This window comes from Helianthus annuus, chromosome 10 (assembly GCF_002127325.2).
Source record: "Helianthus annuus cultivar XRQ/B chromosome 10, HanXRQr2.0-SUNRISE, whole genome shotgun sequence".
In the NCBI taxonomy this organism is placed as follows: Eukaryota; Viridiplantae; Streptophyta; class Magnoliopsida; order Asterales; family Asteraceae; genus Helianthus; species Helianthus annuus.
The window spans coordinates 46,313,728-46,334,164 of NC_035442.2; positions in this window are offsets into that span (position 1 = coordinate 46,313,728).

Below are 20,437 nucleotides of genomic sequence, written 5' to 3' on the forward strand. Positions count from 1 at the left end.
GAGGATCTTGAAATCCAAGAGGTCTTAAAGGATTTTCACGAAGGAGATTGCAGAAATCACACTGGGGGCAGAGCATTATTCTCAAGGATCCTGAGGACAGGATACTATTGGCCTACTATGAAGAAGGATGCTGTGGAATATGCCAAAAAGTGTGATTCTTGTCAAAGACATAGTAATATCCTTCATCAACCAGCAGAGCTTTTGCATCCTATGTTCTCTTCTTGGCCTTTTATGAGATGGGGAATGGATATAGTTGGTAAGCTTCCTAAGGCACCTGGTGGAAAAGTATTCATGCTTGCTATGACTGATTACTTCTCCAAGTGGATAGAGGCTGAAGCCTTTGCTCAAGTCAGAGAAAAGGAAGTTATACCCTTCATTAAAAGAAACATTATTACTAGATTTGGTATTCCTTCTGAAATTGTATGTGATAATGGATCCCAATTTATTGGGAATAGAACTACTAACTTTTGTGACAGCTGGGGGATTAAGATGATAACATCAACACCAGTCCACCCACAAGCTAATGGTCAGGCAGAATCATCTAACAAGATCATCATTAACAACTTGAAAAAGAAGCTTGGATCCAAGAAAGGAAAGTGGGCAGAAGAACTACCCTATGTGCTCTGGGCTGATAGGACAACTCCCAAGAATGCTACTGGCTAAACTCCATTTTCTTTGGTATTTGGAGCAGAATCAGTGATCCCTACAGAGATGGTGGTTCCAACTGCAAGAACAAGCATTCGTGATCCTGAAGAAAATGCTGAAAACTTGGCTCAAGACTTGGATACTATAGAAGAAATCAGGGATTTGGCAAGGATAAGGATGGCCGGTTATCAACAAAGGATGGCTGGAGCTTACAACAAAAATGTCAGGATCAGGAAATTCCGTTGGTGATATGGTACTAAGGAAAGCATTTCAGAATACCACTAATCCTGCTGATGGAAAGCTGGCTCCAAAATGGGAAGGCCCTTATTTGATTGAAGCTGAGGCAGGAAAGGGGGCATATCGATTGCTAACAATGGAAGGTGATTTGCTACCAAGAGCCTGGAATGCTGTCCATCTGAAGAAATACTTCATGTGACAGGGATCCTTACAGAACAGATGATCCTCACATGGCAAGTATCCTTGAGGGATCCTTACAAGAACAGATGATCCTCATTTTGGTAACATTCTAATCTCAAACTATTTCATTCTTTTATTCTCTTATATAAGGATAAGGATCCTGCATCCTTTATCCTCCTTTCACTTGATTCTGAGTTTTGAAGGTTCAGGTATCCTTAACAAAGGATTGATTATCCACAGAAGTATCCAGTTATTTGGGCTTGACCCCAGTTATTTGGGCTTGACCCCAGTTATTTGGGCTTGACCCCAGTATCGCCAGTAGCGCACGATGATCCTGGTATAGTTCATGGCAATGGACCAGTACTCGCTTTAGGGGCTGACAATTTCATTGTACTGGCTGTATCCGGGATCCTACGTATAATGGTAGACGTACCATACATCCGTTCCTAAGGTTTCTAACGTTTTCACGTTAGCTAAGGTTTTGGCATTTTCATGTCACTAAGTTTGGATAGTCGCCAGTAAGGGCCATACTCCAGTTTACACACGATCCTTTGGGCTTGTCCCCGGTATATTGGTCTTGTCCTCAGAATTGTCGGGCTTGTCCCCAGTTACTAACTTGTCTTATATGTTGGCTTAGTCCCAAGTTATATTCTATTTCAGGTTTTCGAAGTTAAACAACTAAGGATCCTTAATCCTTACCTTCTACTAAGGTTTGTCTTATGGATATCCTGATTATAGTGTTAAAGGTTAGGATCCTAACTTGGATTCTCAGGTATGATCCTTAACTATTTTGATTTTATCCTTTATTCATTTGAATAACCCTTATACTTTGACAACTGAACTTATGATCTTTAAAATATACTACTTTCTGGAACTTTTCAACTATAGGATATTTGATCCTGGATCATATCCTAAAATTCTTAAACTTGATTTGTTTAACTTTTCTTATTCAAACACATGTATATCAAAACAATTGAAAATTAAAGGATATACAAGGATAACAACACGGGAAATAGCCAAGAAGTTAAAAGTTATTTTATTCACAAAATGTTCAACCCCTTAAGGTTGTCAAAATTGCCAACCCACGTTTCTACCAGCAAAACGTGGCCCGTCCACATGGGTTGGCAAAGGGTGTCCACTGTTTACGGGTCTTTGCAGTGCAGGAATTAAAAGATGGAAGGATAACGAGTGGCTTCATCCCCCAAACAGAGGATTCATCCACCACCCATTATCCTGCCTATTGTTCAAAGGATCCATGATCCTCAACCCTAATAGCTATTGTCTAAAGTTATTACAGGCCATCATTGTCTGAAATCAAAACACCATAACCAAAAAACCACTACCAAACTTAAAAAATGGGCTCCGGCTATGTCTAGAAGTGCCCATCATTGCCCATTGCTGCAGCCTACACCTTCGCTGCATCACCATCTCCAGCTCCACCTGCCTCTACACCTTGATCCTTGCCCCTGCCTCCAGCCTCGATTGTTAGAATCTCCTCAGCCTCCTCTTCGTCATCCAGCTCAGCTAGCCTAGCCTTCCAGCCGTCAACGTCCTAGTTGCTTCTATCAAACTCAGGATCCTGAGCTTCCAGGGCCATCTGCAGTTTGGTCTTGTACATAGCAATGGCAGCAGAGACTTTAGCACCCTCCATGAGCTCATGTTTCTCATAGTCAGCATTGATCAGAACTTTAGCCATCTGGGTCTTGGCATCTTGGAGGTCTTTCTCGAGAGCAGCAATCTTGTGATCCTTGAGCACTGCAACTTGTTGGAGGTCAGAGTACTTTTGCTCAATTTCTTCAACGTTTCCAACGTAGTCTTCAATCTCAGCAAATTTCTGCAAAGAAGATAGTGCAAAGATCAGGATCATGTGATCCTCAAGTGAGCAGGATACTTAAGCTAAGTCAGTGATCCTTACCTCATTGAAGTACTCAAGGAACTAGTGACGGAGCTGAGGCAAGCCTTGTAGATTCTCAGCTTCAGAGGTCTTCCTTTTCTTGCCACCCCTGCCTTTAGTGGCTGCCTTGGGGATCGAGACAGTTGGGCTGGCAGTAGACTTCTTCTTGGAGGATCGCACAGTGTCAAGGTCAGTGACACTGAATTTGGAGGCAAATTTTGAAGATTTTCCGGCACCTACACATTCAAAACAGATAAGTATCCTTATTTTATTTTTATTTAACCATTTAATCACATATAGACACGGATACTTACTTGACATGGTAACAGAACCTGAGGATACCTCTTGAGAATCCTGGGTGTTTGCTTTGAATGATCTTATCGCAGGGTCAAGTCTTCGGAAAGCAAGAAGCCTTTCTCTTGTTGCAGGTGATTTAAAGAGATGTGAGACAGAAATAGCTGCACAAAAGAGTGAAAACATGTTAGTGATCCTGGTCAGAAGTAAACTCATCTGGTGATCCTTCTAAGGATCCTCTATCCTACCATGAGTGGTCCACTTTCTAGGCAGATCCTTTCCATCAGGGATGGAATCCCTTCTGACGAAGAAGAATCGCCGTTTCCAGTTGGTGTCGTTTTTAGTGGCTTTGAAGATGGGATGTTCTTCACCAGGCTTATGCTTGAGTAGATATCGGTGGGACCCGTGGCTTACAAGGTCATACATATCGGAAAGCTCTGACATTCCCAGATCGATACCCTGTTGCTCTATGATCCTTTCAAGGGTGATCAAAACCCTCCAGACCATAGGCATCGCTTGGATGAAAGAGATGCCAGTTAGAGAAAAGAAGGATTGGGTGAAATCTGTAAAAGGGTAGGTGTATCCTATGGTGAATGGGGTGACTGGAAAAGCTATCCAGGTTTCAGAAGCATAATCGCTTAGAACGGTGGGATCAAATGATTTGAAAACGGTATTTGCCGGGAAGCAATGGCGAATTCTGTCAATCTGCGGGTCGGAGAAGCAGCAACGTTCTTTTGTGGAATCTTTAATGATCCCTTGGCTTTTCAGGGGGCTGTCCTTCTTGTGATCCTTAGCCGGTGAGGATCGGAGCATCATTTTTATTGTGATGATGGTGAAGAAGGAGAAACAGAGTAAGAAGATGAAGAGAGAAAGGAAAGAGAAGTACCTGCTTGAAGTCTTCGAATGAGGATTTAAAGAAGAAATGCTCGGATTTAAATGCTCTCTAGCCCTTATCTCTAACTTCAATTTATAATGATGATTTTGCAGGATAGTCACCTCAATGACGTCTGGATCTTAACGGCTAGTCCGCTTGTAACGGCTAGTTTTCGGGATAATTCGTTGCAGATAAGGATGAGAAAATATAACTCGTTATTTACAATATTACTCCTTATATTTTAGGGGCAATTGTTAGTGGTGGATTTACCAATGATCAGTGATCCTCAGTTACTATTGGGTTTAGTGATCCTTGCTTCTGTTTCAGCTAGTGATCCTCAGAAGTGTTGCAGGACCAGGATCATAGATCATAGTAAGGATCCTTATTCTAACGATTGTCTACTTTGAATATGATGTTGTTTTGCAGGAGTACGAGCTTGGACTTGGTCTTGGCGATATTCCTGGAGCATATTCCATGTTTATTCCGCACGTGCATGACTGAAATAGACGTTATGGAGATCGTGGAGGACTTGCACCATTTGCGGAATGTTTGTTAGCTTAGATATTTTCTATTTTTAAATGGGATAGCGAGTAACCATTCACTTGGCGATTACACACTTTTATACACGTTACACTATAGTGATCCTTGTAACTAGCTCGCTATCATCCAAAGTTGTAATACATTTCTTGTTTAATTTGAGTTGGTGATCGGTAGTTTCCATCACCCGAGGTTTTTTATGTCGGAGATCATTCATTGATCAAGGGCTTTTCCCTCGTATAAATCTCTGTCTCATTTGTTCATTACATTTCAGAGTGATCCTTATTTTTGCTCATTAATTCAAGCATCATCCCCGTAACAGAGAGTTTGGTTGCATTATCATTGCTTGATTTTTGACCAAAACACTGATAATAGTGAACTAATCCTTGCTATGCAGAATTTAGGTGACAAGGCTAGGTGGCCAAGGAAGAATGACAAACCGCCTGCTACCAAAGACAAATCGAAATGGTGTGCTTACCATGAGGATTTTGGTCATCTCACAGATGAGTGCATAGCATTAAGGAAGGAGATAGGTTATCTTTTGAGCAAATGATACTTGAAGGAATTGCTTGTAAGGAAAAAGTCAAGGATCCAGGATTCTGAGAAAGTTCCTGAAAAAGCTCCTCCTCCACCAGCTGATGCTCAAAGCACCCATTTCATCTCCGGAGGTTCTCGGAAGCTAAGAGACATGCAAAGGAAACAAAGATGGAGAATGAGGATAGACCTGTTCGAACTTCCATTCTTACCCAAGAAAAAGTCATATCCTTTGATGGGGATGACCGTGTGGACATGCAGGATCCTCATCATAACGGTTTGGTTATTACATTATTTATATCTAACCATTTTGTTCGTAGGATTCTCATTAATGGGAGAAGCTCAGTGAACATAATCCAGCTGGATGTCCTCAAAAGAATGAACATCCTTGAATCTGATATTGTCCCAAGATCATCTGTCCTTGTGGGATTCAGTGGAGAGACAAAGATTACATTGGGGGACATCAAACTTCCTATTTATATAGACGGAGTGAATTCTGTTAAAAAATTCTATGTTATTGATTGCTTATTTTGCGGTAATGTTATCTTTGTCAGGCCATGGATACACGATATGAAGGCAGTTCCCCTCAACATATCATCAATGTGTCAAGCTCCTAACTCTATGGGATGTGGTGAAGATAGAAAGTGATCAGTAGGAGGCAAAGAACTATTACACTTCTTCAATGAAGCCAGCCTCCAAGGAGCAAGACATCATGGAGGCAAGAGAGCAAGAAGTCAAGGATATTCTGTTGAACCCAGAGGATCCTGAGCAGGATTTAGTATCCTTCTTGAAAAGAAGAAAATCTAGCTTTGCTTGGAAACATGAAGACATGACAAGTATATCTAAGGATGTTATTACTCACAAACTTGGTATTGAGAAGTCTTTTAAGCTAATACACCAAAAAAGGAGGAAATTTGCACTCGAAAGAAATGCCATTATCCAAGAAGAGGTAGACAAATTGCACAAGGCATGTAAGACATATTGACGAAGAGTAAGAAGTTTGAGTGGACTGATAAGCATGAAGCTGCACTCAAGGTTATTAAGAATTATCTATCCTCAGCACCAGCCCCGATGAACCCAGAAAATGGAGAATCATTATCCTTATACTTAGCTGTTTTGACTAAAGTAGTAAGTGAGGTCCTAGTTAAGGATCATGAAGGCTCTCAACATCCGGTATACTACGTAAGTAAAAGTCTACTTGATGCTCAGACCAGGTATTCTCATTTAGAGAAATTAATTCTTGATTTAATTATGGCTTCTACTAACATAGACATTATTTCGAAACTCACACTATTATTGTGAAAACTAACTTTCCTATTAAGAATGTTCTCAGGAAACCTGAAATGTCAGGTAGAATGGCAAAGTGGATAGTCAAGCATAGTGCATATGACATTAAGTATGAACCCAGGACTACCATCAAGTCCCAAGCTTTAGCTGACTTTGTGGCTGATTTCAGTAGTGATCTACAAAGTGAAGCTGAATTAGAAGTTCAACAACTTGAGAAGACCAAGGATCCTTGGACACTTTTCACGGATGGAGCTTCAAATGTTAAAGGAACTGGACAAAGCACACTACTAAAATCGCCACAGGGGGACATTATACCCCAATCCATTGCATGTGAATTCCAAACCACTAATAATGAGGCAGAGTATGAGGCCTTGTTAGCAGATTTGCAATTAGCTAAGAATATGAGGATCAGGTATCTTCAAGTATTCATAGATTCCCTATTAATTACTAATCATTATAACGGTTCTTATGATTTCAAAGGTGAAAAGCTAATCAAGTACTTAGAAATAGTCAAGAAATTGGCAGATTCTTTTGCTTTTTTCAGTCTAACACAGGTACCTAGGGAAGAAAATGCAGAAGCTGATGCTTTAGCCAACCTTGGATCATCGCTGAAGATTCCAGAGGATATTAAAATTCCCATTATCCACATCTTAGCTCTTGCTATTGAGGATTACACAACTATGGAGATAGTGTAGGATTCAGCAATCATACCTAGTGATGGTGCACAGTAAAATTCAGGATCCTGGATCCTTCCGATCATGAGATATATACAACATGTAGAGATTCCTACTGGAGAAAATCCTAGAGCTTTCAAAGTCAAGGTTTCTCAATTTACAATACTAACTAACATGTTATATAAATGATCTCTTGCAGGTCCATATTTAATGTGTCGAGGATCCAGAAATTCAAGAAGTTCTGAAGGATTTCCATGAAGGAGATTGTGGAAACCACACTGGGGCAGAGCACTGTTCTCAAGGATCCTTAGAACATGATATTATTGGCCTACCATGAAGAAGGATGCTGTGGAGTATATGCAAAGAAGTGTGATGCTTGTCAAAGACACAGTAATATCCTACATCAACCAGCTGAGCCTCTGCATCCTATATCCTCTTCTTAGCCATTCATGAGATGGGGAATGTATATAGTTGGCAAGCTTCCTAAGGCACCAGGAGGAAAAGCATCTGTGATCCTGAAGGAAATGCTGAAAGCCTGACTCAAGACCTGGATACCATAGAAGAACTCATGGATTTGGCAAGGATAAGATTGGCTAGCTATCAACAAAGAATAGCTGTATACAACAAAAATGTCAGGGTCAGAAAGTTTCAAGTTAGTGACTTGTTATTAAGGAAAGCATTCCAAAATATCACAAATACTGCTGATGGCAAGCTAGCACCAAAATGGAAGGCCCCTACTTAATTGAAGCTGAAGCAGGAAAGAGGGCATATCATTTGTTGACAATGGATGGTGACCTCTCACCAAGAGCTTGGAATGCTATTCATCTAAAGAAATACTTTATGTAAGAAGGATCAGGGATCCTCAGCGATACCAATATTCTGATTAAGAGTCCGGGATCCTCAAAGGATATATGATTCTACATTTGGTAACACATTACTTTCATTTTCATTCATTTTATTCTTATTACTTATCATAAGTCAAAGATGTTAAACATTTAACATCTATTTTCATAAAGTTTAAGCTTTTGCAGTGTTGTTATAATTTACAGAAGATCAAAGTGGTTGGCCAACTCCCCAAAGTTTATGGGCTTGTCCCCAGTTTGTTGGGCTTGTCCCCAGTTTATTTGGGCTTGTCCCCAGTTATTTGGGCTTGTCCCCAGTTTTTGGGCCTGTCCCCAGCTTTGCCAGTTGTGCACGATTATCCTAATGCAGTTAAAGGCAATGGGACCAGTACTCGCTTTAGGGGCTGATAATTTCATTGTACTGGCTGTATTTAGGATCCTAAGTATAATGGTAGATGTCACACCCTGGCTTTGCGGAAGCGTGGGTTTATTTGGTGTGACTTCTTAATACCATAGCATAATCACAACAATGATATATGAAAATAAAACCATGATGTTCATCCATTCATCAAGCTTTTTAAAAGTAAGACACAACAACATTGTTTTAAAAAGACGACACATCAAACCAAATACAACCATGACATAATGAAAAATTTTTCGACGACATAACAAAAGACTTGACTAAAAACACAGTTTAAGACTTGTAACCCGTCCAGGCAAAGGTCACACTTCCTAAACTCGGATGACACCATTATTCTTACGCAGCTTGACATGATGCATACCATGCCAGATCCACTAATTTCCTGAAATACATGTAATTTGAAAAATCAACAAAAAGTTGAGCGAGTTCATGTAAAAGTGAGTAGGTATAAACCTTTGAAATAAGTATAAAAGTCCCTGGTATGTATCAAAAAGGAAAAAGAGATCATCAATGGGTTGCAAAGCCACTGGTATGTGTGAGAAGTGCAGGGAAACTCAAACCTAGCAAATTTTTTACCGGGCTTCGGCTGGAAGACACAATCACCTCTATGGGCCGCTCCGAACTCACGGGTGTGGGCTCGCTACACCCAAATAGATCTATCACCCTTGTGTCCCTCGGTCCTAACAAAGAGGATTAATGGCCTCAAGTGTTATTGCCCACCCCTCACATGATCTAGTAGTGAAAACCCTCCCTACGCTAACCATACCATGTAATAAAACTTTGTAATAATTGTCGCATGTATTTCACCCCCGTAGTATAAAACTGAAAACAGTAAAGAGAAAAGGGGGACATGAACTCATAGAAGTGCGTATCCAGAAACGTCAATCTCCAACTCTATCTGCTGCGTGACGACCTACACGTACAAATTCCTATTAGACGGACGGCCATGCCTTGGCTTGGGGTTTAACGTTTTCGGGAAATAGTTAGACAACTATTTCGTATTCACACCTCTTAATTATTTTATATTTGTATTTCCTTCCCAAGGATGGGGGTAACAATACATGTACGCTTTATAATTCCGAAAATATATTTTTAAGTCTCACTTAGGAAAATATATTTTAATCACTTGTCTAAAGCATTTTAAATCCCAATATATATATATTTTATATCATAAATTTTTCCAAAATAACATTTCACCAAAAATGTACAAATTGGAGTATTTTTCTGAAAAATACATGAGTTACGTTTTATAGTTCGCGTTGTAACAATAATACTTGTGTAACTTAAATATTTATTTTGTGAGAGCGTTGGTATTATTTTGGAGTCGTAATTTCACGGTATTTCCAAGTTATATTATTTTTACCCTAAAAATAATATATCTAGTTCACATAATAAACAAGCAATCACACAAGCGTTTTATTATAAAATATATATTCTAAATATATATTTAACAAATTTTATTTACGAAAATCCACCTCCGGCACTTGGTATTTTTGTAATAAAAATCATGGCGAAGTTTACTTTGAAAACTATGTTAAAAATATTTCGGTAAACGCTTGTTAGAAAAATATTTCTAAGTGTTATATTTCTAGAAAAATTTCGCCAGAGTTTCCTCTGTAAATGGAGGTGTCCATGCTTTTTAGCATATCATTTTCTTTTGTAAAATCAATCAAACAATTTAACAATCATCAATGTACAATCTGTAACCACTAATCTTGACAAAAATAAGTCTAAATCATAAACTCATAAACTTGAAAGTTTGTAAAAATATGTAGTAAGTTACTAACATGTTTAGTGGGTCTTGTTATCTTTAAAAATAAGATTGGTTTCTTAAAAACTTTATTTTTAAAGAAAGTGTATTTTCACAACTTCTAGTCTTATTTTCCAAAAATATTTCTTTGTTAAATTTTCTTGTTACACAAGTGTTTATACACTTGTTTACTTACTAAAAATGATTTTAGTTCATACAAGATCCGGGTTTTAACAAATCTAGTATTTTCAACTTGGTTCTTCCGAAAAACCACTTGTAGATCTTTAGATCTACAAGTTTACATCTTTATTTTTCAAGAAAATTTATATTTATTCAAGTTTCAAGTTCATGGGTGGATGGTTTCATCATCCTTCATAACTCTATCATTTACATCTTACTAGTTCATGTTCTTGAACATGATCTAGCATGTCTAGATGATGATCCATCCCACTTCTACTAACAAACAACATCCAAATATCATAACTACACAAGATCTACATGATTTACCCATATATCTTCTCTTTATCCACCCTTTATCCTTTATGTTTCAAGATTTGGATTATGTTCATTAGTGTTCTTAACATTTAATCATTCTATCATCTATTAACCACTAAAAACAAGAACAAGATGAAGTTTTAGAGCACTTACTACTAGCACAAGGCTACGGGAGAAACAAGACGTAAAAGTGGTGGATGAAAGAAAACAAGAGTGGTCCTTGAGCTTCCGAGTGCACCAAGCTTGTTTCTTGAACCTCTTGCACCTTTGTATGTATGTAGATGGCTTGAACAAGAGCTTGATGATGGTGATATTGTGGAGGAGGGTGGCGGCCGTAGGTGGGGAAGGAGGGGAAGAGAGAAGTTGTTTGTTGAGTGTTTGATGAAATGAAGATGATCAAGACCTTTGTATCATTATATAGACCATGTTCCTTCTTTACCCATTGTGCTAAATGTCTCTAATTATCCAACATAAGCTAATAGTTTAATCAAGAAATCAAAGAGTGGGTCACCCCTATGTGACCGTCGATTGGGGGGGGGTAGGGGGTTTGGGTTGTAATCTTTGGTTACATGTTTGGTTAGGAACTAGTTAGGCTTTAAGGTGTTTAGTTAGTGTATTGTTATGTGTTATATAATATAAGGTGTGTTAGGGTGTTCGGGGACCCTAACTAGCTCAGAAAAGTAAAAACAATGTATTTGGCAATATTTTTATGTTCCGGGTAAAGTCCGGTTGTTCGGTTGGTTGTTGATTCGTTAAAGTGCTAAATAAAGCTTGAAAGTGTCTTTTATATTGTTTTTGGTGACACATTAAATTCCCAACACTTTGGAAAGTGTCTAGGACTATTTTGCCAAGTTTTTGCACTTTACTAGCATTGTTAAATGCTGAATTTTTGGTATTTAGTGCAGAATTCTGCACTTTCAGTACGTTTTAGGCACTTCCGTTCACTATAACTACCTCCTAGTGACGCAGTTTTATGATCCTCACCTGCCTACACACCCTACTAGTGTAGTATTCTATTCCTGGCTCATACTGGCCTAAAAAACAATGTCTGTCTAGGTGCTGGCAATGTCAGCATGTTTACCGGGTTATCCGCTCACTGTGCTAACTGTGCTTTGTGCATCAGGTTTGTCACTATTTTTGTGTGTAATAAATAGTGTGACAGTATAAGATGTGATGCATGAGTATGTATGTATCAGAAAACAGAAAGCAGTTTATTCATTATTGTAATCAAGCACAATAATTAAGCACTAATTAAATATTAATTAATTTGTACAGATACCTGGATTTGTGAGGGTTGTCACATTCTCCCCCCATTAAGAAAATTTCGTCCCGAAATTTTATTCTCTGCCTCTAGACGCAGGGGTCTTGGGAAATAAATGGGGGTACTTTTCTTTCATATGATCCTCATGTTCCAATGTGTATTCTGGATCATGTCTTGCATTCCAACGAACTTTGACGAGCTTGACACTACTCCTGCGTGTTTTGTTCACCTTCCAATCAGTAACCTCAACTGGTTCCTCAACAAAGTGGAGCGTGCCGTCAATATGAATTTCGTCAGAAGGAATGATAACAGTTTCTTGTGTTGGACTCTTCTTCAAGTTTGATACATGGAATGTATCATGAACACCATTGAGTTCCGCAGGTAAGTCCAACTTATATGCTACCAAACCAATCCTTCCTAAAATCTTGAATGGACCAATGTAGCGCGGATTCAACTTCCCACGCTTTCCAAAGCGTGTCACACCCTTCTAGGGTGAAACCTTCAGCAAAACCATGTCTCCTACCTCAAACTCCAGAGGTTTCCTTCTTCGGTCCGCATAACACTTTTGACGATCACGAGACGCCTTGATGCGTTCTCGGATTAGTGCAATCTTGTCGGTCGTTTCTTAGACCACTTCCAGACCAACTAGTTGTCTATCACATGCGTCAGCCCAAAAGATCAGTGATCGACATTTGCGTCCATAAAGAGCTTCGAACGGTGCGGCTTGAATACTTGCTGATCACCCCGTTGTTGCTCCACCATTGGTGGATGATCCTGTTGTTGATGCACTGTTACCTGATCCCGTACCGGCTTTGATTGACCGTGCACCATTCGCTGCTCATACAGATCCACGATATGCCGACACCCACAACGGGTGGATTTATGACGATGGCGATTACCCACCATTTGTGCGACCTATCACTCCCCCAGTAGCACCCGTGTCTGCACCCACTGACATCCCACTGTTTCCCCCACACACCACAGACGTTCATCGCACTGATCTTCCCATTACGTTCCTCCAGGACATACCGCCACCTCGTCCTGGAGAGGGGTCATCGAGGCAGCCGCCTGTTTCTGCTCCACCCATGTTGTCATCATCTTTTCCATTCACATCTCAGTTGCCCCATTTTGCACCACCTACCGCACCGTCTTTCACTCCATCGAGCGAGCCATTTTTATGGACTACGCCCCCTATCATGCCATTGTCTGATCCGTATCACCCATACCATGTTGGGTGCTCTACGGAGGACATACTTACATCTTTGATGATACAGCAGGAGGCACTGACACGTCGTGTACAGGAGTTGGAGAGAGCTCCACGACCACCCTACCATTGCCAGACCCCATTTGCAGCACCGCACACTCCTCGTCCACTTTCACCCAATTCAGACGTCCATTTCTTGACCTCTGAGCAGCAGATAGCATATTTGCTGCGCGTCTGTCGTGCTTTAGAGGAGGACTGGTTACATATGCGTCGCCTGTATTACTCTCGTTTTCCTCCTCCTCCTCCGCCATCAGCATAGGCATTTTGATTCGACGTAGGTAGACTTTTGGTGAGAAGACCGCGATTGTGCCGACTATACAGCTTCTTGAAGACCGCATTTTGATGTCATGACTTTTGATGTTTAGCTTTTGGTTGTTGTAGTTGATTAGAAAGTTCCGACAAGGGAGATGTGGCCCTTAGTCACTTTTGATGTACGATACAGATACAAAACTTGTAAACATTGTATTGTGGTCTTGATTTTATGATAGCGCAATCGCAGTATTCTCATTATATGTGTTGTTGGAATGATTGTTTCAATTTATAACATGAGATGTTATGTGCTTGATGAATGTTATTACGTACTCATATTATTCACTTACTATGACCTGACCAACGTGAAACATCTTTTAGAAGATGCCTCAAAGACGTGACCCGCGCATGTCGACTAATGAGGTAGAACTCCAAGGAATCATTGCTGCAGCTATCGCGCAATACGCCGCCTCTCATGCAGAAACGAGTGGAAATATCTCGCATAACCACGACAATAACAATCCACCCAATGGTAATGTTAAGTCGTTTGAGATATATTATGATACATGTGGATATTTTTAGCACGTTCGCTAATACCATTTGTTAATTGAAACGTATGTGCAGGGTGCACTTACAAGCAATTTCTCGATTGCAAGCCCGTGAATTTCGACGGCACAGGAGGTGCTGTTGCGTTTGTAAGATAGGCTGAGAAGACTGAATCTATCCTTAGAAAGAGCAAGTGTGCTCCCGAGCAACAAGTGACCTACATCTCAGGGCTGTTTCTGGATGGAGCCCTATCCTGGTGGAATTTGCAAGTGCAAACTCTGGGTGAAGCTGCTGCTTACGCAATGTCATGGAATGAGCTGAAGGAGCTCATGAGAAGGAAGTACTGCTCGCGTGCTGAAATTCAGAAGCTAGAGACTGAGTTCTAGCACCTGAAAATGGAAGGTCCCAAGAATGTAGAGTATTTTCAGAGATTTCACGATTTGTCCCATGTAGTGCCGTACATGGTCACACCGGAGTTCAAACGTATTGAGCACTTTATTTGGGGATTGGCACCTCAGATCATGAGTATGGTTACTACGTCCAAGTCTGCAATCATCACAGAAGCCATAGATCTCAGCGTGGCCCTTACTGAGGAAGCTATTCGATTGAACAAGTTCTCGAATTAACCGAAGAAGAAAGAGACTCACGTGGAGTCATCTGGTGATAACAAAAGGAAATTTTCAAACTTCAAGCAAGGTACAAGCAATGCGAACAAGAAGGGTGAATCGAGCATACCGGCAAGAGCTGCAACCGGTGTTGAGAATAAAGGAAAGGGGTATATGGGTACTCTGCCCAAGCGTGACATGTGCCAGCGCCATCATTTTGGTCCGTGCCGATTAAGGAAGTGTGAATCATGTGGAAGGAACGGCCACGAACTGGTGCTGGGCGTGGTGGTAATCGAGGTCATGGAAATGGTAGTGGAAACCGCCAACAAGGAGGAAATGGCGGAAATGGAAACCGTGGGAACGTTGCGAATCAAGCTGGGAATGGAAATCGCAACCAAAACAACACTCAAGCTGGAAGCGAAAATGGTAATGGTCGAGGACCCGGATGTTTTAATTGTAGAGAAGTTGGGCACTTTAAGAAGGAATGCCCGAAACTGAATCAAGTCCGTGGAAGAGTGTTTAACATTGGAGCAAGGGAAGCGCGCCAGGATCCCAACGTTATCACTGGTACGTTCCCTATAAATCAACGCTTTGCATCTGTTCTGTTTGATACTGGTGCCGACTATAGTTTCGTGTCGTTAGAATTTAAGAGTATGCTTGGGTTAACTGCTAGTAAGTTAGATGTTCCGTACTCAATTGAACTGGCTAATGGAAAGCTAGTTTAGGCAAGTGAAGTTGTCCGAGGATGCATAATCGAGCTGGGAGAACGCGAGTTCACTTTGGATCTACTACCAGTCGGGTTGGGAAGCTTCGACGTGGTAGTAGGGATGGATTGGTTGTGAAGCAACAAAGCCGAGATTGTGTGTCACGAAAAGACAGTTCGCATCCCTGTAGAAGATGGAGAAACGTTCGTGGTTCACAGAGAGAAGCGCGATACGCCTCTGAGAATCATCAGCTGTCTGAAAGCTAGAAAGTGTTTATAGAAGGGATGTGTTGCCTTCTTGGCACACATCGTGGATAAAGAAGCTGCTGAGCCGAAGATCGAAGACATCCCAGCGGTGAAAGAATATCCTGAAGTCTTTCCAGAAGACTTGCCAGGATTGCCGCCTCCAAGACAAGTCGAATTCCACATTGACTTAGTTCCATGCGACGCGCCTGTGGCTAAGGCACCTTATCGACTTGCACCTTCGGAGATGCAGGAGTTGTCGACGCAACTTCAGGAGTTGTTAGACAAGGGATTCATCAGACCAAGCTTCTCACCTTGGGGAGCTCCAGTTTTATTCGTCAAGAAGAAAGATGGTAGTTTTCTATGTGTATTGACTACCGGGAACTGAACAAGTTGACTATCAAGAATAGATATCCTCTACCGAGAATTGATGACCTCTTCGATCAACTGCAAGGTTCAAGTTGCTACTCGAAGATCGATTGGTGATCGGGATATCATCAACTGAGAATACAAGAGGGAAGTATTCCTAAGACTGCTTTTAGAACTCGATATGGACATTACGAGTTTCTGGTGATGCCGTTTGGGTTGACAAACGCGCCAGCTGTTTTTATGGATTTGATGAACAGAGTTTGTAAACCGTACCTCGACAAGTTTGTGATTGTGTTCATCGACGATATCTTGATCTATTCGAAGACGAAGGATGAGCACGAACAACCTTTAAGAGCTATTTTGGAACTACCTAAAAGGGAAAAGTTGTATGCCAAGTTCTCGAAGTGCGAGTTCTGGATACGTGAAGTCCAATTTCTTGGACATGTGGTTAATGGAGATGGAATCCATGTGGATCCCACAAAGATCAAGGCGATAAAGAATTGGGAGACTCCAAAGACGCCAACCGAGATATGACAGTTCTTAGGTTTGGCTGGTTACTATCGAAGATTCATTGAGGATTTCTCAAAAATCGCTCAACCTTTGACTTCCCTCACTCAGAAAGACAAGAAGTTTGATTGGGGAATCAAACAAGAAGAAGCGTTCCATTTGTTGAAGGACAAGCTTTGTAATGCACCGATCTTATCGCTACCCGAAGGAACGGATGATTTTGTGGTATATTGTGACGCCTCGCGTCAAGGTTTGGGTTGCGTGTTGATGCAACGACAAAAAGTTATAACATACGCATCACGCCAATTGAAGGTTCATGAGAAGAATTATACCATGCACGACTTGGAGTTAGGCGCAGTGGTATTTGCGTTGAAAATTTGGTGACATTATTTGTATGGTACGCGATGTACAATCTTCACGGATCATAAGAGCCTGCAACACATATTCGACCAAAAGGAGCTTAACATGAGACAAAGACGCTGGGTAGAGCTGTTGAACGACTATGATTGCGAGATCAATATCATCCAGGGAAGGCGAATGTGGTCGCCGATGCCCTAAGTCGAAAGGAAAGAATCAAGCCCATAAGGGTTAGGGCTCTAGAGATGATTGTCCAGACAGATCTCTCAATGCACATCCTCGGATACCAAGCTGTCACACCCTGGCTTTGCGAAAGCGTGGGTTTATTTGGTGTGACTTCTTAATACCATAGCATAATCACAACAATGTTATATGAAAATAAAACCATGATGTTAATCCATTCATCAAGCTTTTTAAAAGTAAGACACAACAACATTGTTTTAAAAAGACGACACATCAAACCAAATACAACCATGACATAATGAAAACTTGTTCAACGACATAACAAAAGACTTGACTAAAAACACAGTTTAAGACTTGTAACCCGTCCAGGCAAAGGTCACACTTCCTAAACTCGGATGACACCATTATTCTTACACAACTTGACATGATGCATACCGTGCCAGATCCACTAATTTCCTGAAATACATGTAATTTGAAAAATCAACAAAAAGTTGAGCGAGTTCATGTAAAAGTGAGTAGGTATAAACCTTTAAAGTAAGTATAAAAGTCCCTGGTATGTAGCAATAAGGAAAAAGAGATCACCAATGGGTTGCAAAGCCACTGGTATGTGTGAGAAGTGCAGGGAAACTAAAACCTAGCAAATTTGTTACCGGGCTTCGACTGGAAGGCACAGTCACCTCTATGGGCCGCCCCGGCCTCACGGGTGTGGGCTTGCTACACCTAAATAGATCTATTACTCTTATGTCCCTCGGTCCTAACAAAGAGGATTAATGGCCTCAAGTGTTATTGCCCACCCCTCACAGAATCTAGTAGTGAAAACCCTCCCTACGCTAACCATACCATGTAATAAAAGTTTGTAATAATTGTCGCATGTATTTCACCCCCGTAGTATAAAACTGAAAACAGTCTAGAGAAAAGGGGGACATGAACTCACAGAAGTGCGTATCCAGAAACGTCAATCTCCAACTCTATCTGCTGTGTGACGACCTACACGTACTAATTTCTATTAGACGGACGACCGTGCCTTGGCTTGGGGTTTAACGTTTTTGGGAAATAGTTAGACAACTATTTCGTATTCACACTTCTTAGTTATTTTATATTCGTATTTCCTTCCCAAGGATGGGGGTAATAATACATGTACGCTTTATAATTCCGAAAATATATTTTTAAGTCTCACTTAAGAAAATATATTTTAATCACTTGTCTAAAGCATTTTAAATCCCAAAATATATATATTTTATTTCATAAATTTTTCCAAAATAATATTTCACCAAAAATGTACAAATAGGAGTATTTTTCTGAAAAATACATGAGTTACGTTTTATAGTTTGCGTTGTAACAATAATACTTGTGTAACTTAAATATTTATTTTGTGAGAGCGTTGGTATTATTTTGGAGTCGTAATTTCACGGTATTTCCAAGTTATATTATTTTTACCCTAAAAATAATATATAAATAATATATCTAGTTCACATAATAAACAAGCAATCACACAAGCGTTTTATTATAAAATATATATTCTAAATATATATTTAACAAATTTTATTTACGAAAATCCACCTCCGGCACTTGGTATTTTTGTAATAAAAATCATGGCGAAGTTTATTTTGAAAACCAAGTTAAAAATATTTCGGTAAACGCTTGTTAGAAAAATATTTCTAAGTGTTATATTTCTAGAAAAATTTCGCCAGAGTTTCCTCTGTAAATGGAGGTGTCCATGCTTTTTAGCATATCATTTTCTTTTGTAAAATCAATCAAACAATTTAACAATCATCAATGTACAATCTGTAACCACTAATCTTGACAAAAATAAGTCTAAATCATATACTCATGAACTTGAAAGTTTGTAAAAATATGTAGTAAGTTACTAACATGTTTAGTGGGTCTTGTTATCTTTAAAAATAAGATTGGTTTCTTAAAAACTTTTTTTTTAAAGAAAGTGTATTTTCACAACTTCTAGTCTTATTTTCCAAAAATATTTCTTTGTTAAATTTTCTTGTTACACAAGTGTTTATACACTTGTTTACTTACTAAAAATGATTTTAGTTCATACAAGATCCGGGTTTTAACAAATCTAGTATTTTCCACTTGGTTCTTCCGAAAAACCACTTGTAGATCTTTAGATCTACAAGTTTACATCTTTATTTTTCAAGAAAACTTATATTTATTCAAGTTTCAAGTTCATGGGTGGATGGTTTCATCATCCTTCATAACTCTATCATTTACATCTTACTAGTTCATGTTCTTGAACATGATCTAGCACGTCTAGATGATGATCCATCCCACTTCTACTAACAAACAACATCCAAATATCATAACTACACAAGATCTACATGATTTACCCATATATCTTCTCTTTATCCACCCTTTATCCTTTATTCTCGGATCGTGACGCTGACCCGAATGAGTCGTTCAGAGGAGCTTTACTCTGTTTCTGGTGCGGAAAACAAGAAACAAAGCTAGAAACAGCTGATTCTTCACTTTAACTACTGATTGTATTGATTAGAACTCAATTACACTCAGTCTTCACACCGGCAGCACTTCGGCGTGGAATACAAGGTCTTAGTTACAGATTTCGCTCATGGAACATCTATTTATAATGTTCAGATTTCGCCCGAGATGTCACAAGACCATAGGAGCGAAATCACCATCATGTGATTTCGCCGGAAATCATCCAACTGACACTTTGGGGCGAAATCACTTCTAATACAACCCTAGGAGCGAAATCAGCATTATAAACTCTAAACTCTTGAAGAAACACTAGATAAATGGTCGGAACCGAAATATCTAGGGGGTTTGAATCCGCATAAAAGGGTTAGCTCTCTCTCGGTTGATTCAGTTGCTACCGAACTTCTTATCCGGTGGTTCTGCAAAAAAAAGCACCGTTAGCCTCGCCAAGGGGAGAAGAGGGTTCTCTCCTTGACCCGACTCCGGTGTGAGAATAAGTATTGGTAATGGAGAAGAGATAGTATTTGATAAGTGAGTGTGATCTGAGTTCTTACCTGAGCAGTTCTCGTATTTATAACCGGGAGTTTGGGAGGGAAAACCTGTTATCGAAAAGATGACGGAAGATGCTAACGCCGTAGCGGTTATATTTTCTTCCGTTAAATTCTTTGATCCCACGTCAAGTTGCCTCGATCCGATGTGAATGCACACGGATCGTGGTTTGATCTAAGGCTGGGGAATTGCCACGTGGAAAGTGATTAAATGGAGATCATTCTCCAATTACATGCTTTCGTTGTGGTTTCAGGGATGCCTGTGGTAATGACATGTGTCCAGACGGTTGTAACCGACCGTCTGGGTGGTGTACGATCATATTCTTTCTAGAAGATTATTGCTGTAATCTAGTGTGACACCTTACTGTGTGGACACAGATGTGTAAATCCCAAGTCTGGGCAAAATAATATCCAAGTTTGGATATTTGGGCGGAAGTATTGATCTTCAGGATTTCAATCCTTTGCTAATGGAAGAAGGCGCAAGGATTTT